The following is a 3802-nucleotide window of genomic DNA, read 5'->3' as shown; positions in this document are numbered from 1 at the left end:
TGTTTTAGGGTTGTTTGGTTTGTTGTTTGGTTCCGTTTGTTTTAAAGCACAACGATGGCAGATCTGTACCAAACGGGAGAACTGTATACAGACGGCCTCACCAGAGGCGACTTCCATGGGTCAGATGACTTGCTGCTGTGCCCCCCTGCCGTGATGGACTCCGTGAGTCGGTTCCACTGTTTCTTTCATACGTTTCTTTTGGTCGTGGTATTTTATCGTGACAACAGGAAAGCAACCAATACAGTGAGTTTGAGGCCCAGGTGAGCGTTGGCTAGGTCTGCCTTCAGCGTAGAAATGGCTCGGGGCGGATGTGGTAGAGCTGAGGAAGCAGGATTTCCTTTGGCCCCGGGGGATTCAGATGAGTTGGGATCCCAGCCTAGGGAATGGCATGCCACCTACACACTCCCGTTGCCATGGTAGTCTGCCTCAGCTCAGGTCCAACACAGTGATTCAGTCAGCCCTGCACTCTAAAACCATGAGCCAGTGTAACTCTTTCCTTCTTCCCGATTATTTTTCTCGAGCATCTGCTCAGGGGCAACAAGTTAGCTCACGGACTCGGACATCGTTTAAATCTTCTAAACTGTGTGTGGGGTGAGGGGGCATGTGTGCCTAGGTGCACACGTGGGAGTCTGTTCTCTCCTTCCACCGTGTTGTAGGGGTGGAATCCAAGCGCCTGGCTTGGCAGCAGGTGTCACCTCTCCAGCCCCTGACTTGAAGATTTTTTACAAACGTAAAAACCATACCAGAGCCGGGCGGTGGTGGCGCACGCCTTTAATCCCAGCACTCGGGAGGCAGAGGCAGGCGGATCTCTGTGAGTTCGAGGCCAGCCTAGACTACCAAGTGAGTTCCAGGAAAGGCTCAAAGCTACACAGAGAAACCCTGCCTCGAAAAAAAAAAAAAAAAGTCCCAGGAAATCACACCTCAGTGCTGCTGAAGAAGGCGTCTGTAATGCCGTGTGTGCGTTGTTGATTCATCCTATCATGAAAACCGATTGTAAGGGGAAAGAAAGCTGGGAGTGTCGTTAATACAGCAGCCTAAAATATAAATCAGAGAGCAGCAAAGGCCACTTCCGCCTCGACCCTGGAGGAGTCCTGTAAGAAAGCTTCCCAACAGAGGGCGCTGTTTCTCAGCCCTCACGAAGCTCTGCGCTGTCCCGGAGAAGGGTGATGCGCCGTTCCGCGTCTCGGCAGCAGATGGAGACATTGGGACAAGAACGAGGTCCTGGACGAAGATGCAGGGAGGAGGGAAGAAGCATCTAGGTCAGTCAGAATTTTCTGACTGATGGAAAAAATGATTACAGCGCACTCTGAGTTTGAGGCCAGCTTGATCTACGTAGCGAGTTCCAGGACGGCCAGTGTGACACAGCGAGACCCTTATTTTCGAAGAAGAGAGAAAAGGAGAAGAAAGAGTGGGGGCTTTACTGGAAACGTGCCGAGTCACCTGCTGCTGCAGTTACGGTCAAGAATCTTCCCTCTCAGAAATTAAAAAGAGCCAGGCACGGTGGCGCATGCTCATAATCCGATTACTTAGGACGCGGGAAGTAAGAGAATCTCTGCAAGTTCGAGGCCAACTGAACTAGAGTGAAACCCTGCCACCAACCCCCGTCCCCCAACCCCCAAATATCCATCCATCCATATGCAGTTACTACAACAAACGGCTGTCCGTTTTCAGCTGCCACCTTTTGCCAGGTGCAACATCCGTTCGTCTTTTCTAACCCTGGGACCAAACAGAGAGGCCATTTCAGTGGTCAGTCGGGATAAAGGAACATTTGAGAAATCAGAGTGACAGACGGGATGATAGAAGCTGAGAAAGTACCATTCAACCTTAGCAGCAGGGGCTGGTAGTCAGGCCAGTTCCCCGGGCACATCTGGCTTTGTTGATAGAGGAGAGCTGCCTTCGGGGTGGACCGGAAGAAGGAAGTGGCAAGGCTAACCGAGGGAGCACTAAAAACCCCCTGCCCCTGCGCTCAAGCTAGGCACATTGGCTGGAGTGACGCCTCAGTGGTTAAGAGCGCTTGTTGCTTCTGCACAGGACCCAGGTTCGGTTCCCAGCACCCACAGGGCGGCTCACAACCTTCTGTAACTCCAGTTCCCAAGGATACAACATCCAGCCTCCAGTCACCAGGTGTGCTCATGGTACATACACATATATGCAGGCAAAACATGAGTACACATAAAGTAATAAATAAATAAATAAATATTTAGAAAGTCCTTTTAACTTCTTTATTTTTATTTCATTTTTTTTTATTTTTATTTTATTGGTTTTTTTTTTGAGACAGGGTTTCTCTGGCTGTCCTGGTTCTTGGTTTGTTGACCAGGCTGGCCTCAAACTCAGAGATCTGCCTGCCTCTGCCTCCTGAATGCTGGGACTAAAGGCATGGCCCAGCTGCATTTTTTTTTTTTTTTAAATTTTGATACAAGGGCTCACTTTGTAGCCCAGGCTTGCCTGCCTTGAACTCCAAATGTAGCCCGGGATAGCCCCTTTCTGTCTGTCTGTCTCTACTCCCTGAGTAAAACACAACCTTTTAGAGTCTACAGTAAATGTTGAAACTTCAGAACTTAAGCAATCCTGATATTTGTTTTATCTGTGATGGACTAGGTTGACTTCAGTCTTTTGCTATAGTGAGTAAGTCAACATGAACATGGGATGCAAACGTCTCTGTGGTAGAGTATGGAGTTCTCTGGTAATACGCCCAGGGGTGAGGTAGCCGGATCAGACCATAGCTCTGTTGTTGTTGATTTCACAAGGGCTATATTCATCTGCACCACCATCAATAGTGACTAAGATCCCCCTCTTTTTTTTTTTTTTTAGACATGGTCTTTCTACACAGTCCTGGCTGTACTGGAACTCACTCTGTAGACCAGGCTGGCCTCAAACAGAGATCCACCTGCCTCTGTGGCGCACGCCACCCCCCCCCCCACCCCAGTGCTGGGATTAAAGGCGTGCGCCACCGCACTTGGGTTAGGACGCCTCTCCAACATCTTTTGCCAGATTTGTTGACAGCAGTCATTCTGACTGGGGTGAGGTGGTATATTACAGTAGTTTTAAGGTGCATTTCCCTCATGACTAGCAATATTGAAGAGTTAAAAATAGTTATTGGCCATTCTTTTTTTTTTTTTAACTGCCTATTCAGTTCATTTGCCCATTGGTTGACTGGTAATTTCATTCCCTTGGAATTTAATTTCTGCAATTCTTTATGAATTCTGGATACCAGCCCCTTGTCTGAGGTGTTGCTGGCAGATTTCCTACCATTTCTGTGGGCTTCCTGTTAACTCTGTTGATCGTTTCCTCTGCTAGATAGAAACTTACGTTCCGTGTACTCCCCTGTGTCGATACTTGGAACTCTTAGTCTGTCAGGGTGGTCCTGAACTTGCTTTGATCCTCCTGCTTTGCCTCTGGAGTCTGGGATGACAGGAGTATGTCACTTCACAGGGCTGGGATTTTCTAATTAGGGAATCAATCCCAGTTTCAAGAGCGGAGCCCTCATGACTTAAGACCTCCCAAAGACATCCGCGCTACCATCACCTTGAGGGGGAGGATTTCATCAGACAAGCTTTGAGAGCAACCAAACATTCCAACCATAACAAGTGTTAGGGAAGGCAAAGGAAAACCTGAGGTGTTAGTATTTAGGAGGTCGAAGCGGGATGATCACAAGTTCAAGTCTAGCCTGGGCAACTTACTGAGAGCCTGAAAAAGAAAAAAGAAAGAAAGAAGAAGGCAAAGAGGTGAGGAGTGGCACTTGAGAGACAGAGCAGATGGATCTCTGTGAGTTCAAGGCCAGCTTGGTCTACACAGAGAGTTC

This window comes from Peromyscus eremicus, unplaced genomic scaffold, assembly GCF_949786415.1.
Source record: "Peromyscus eremicus unplaced genomic scaffold, PerEre_H2_v1 PerEre#2#unplaced_3363, whole genome shotgun sequence".
Taxonomy (NCBI): Eukaryota; Metazoa; Chordata; class Mammalia; order Rodentia; family Cricetidae; genus Peromyscus; species Peromyscus eremicus.
The sequence above is the reverse complement of the archived record's forward strand: the minus strand, read 5'-3'. Positions refer to the sequence as shown.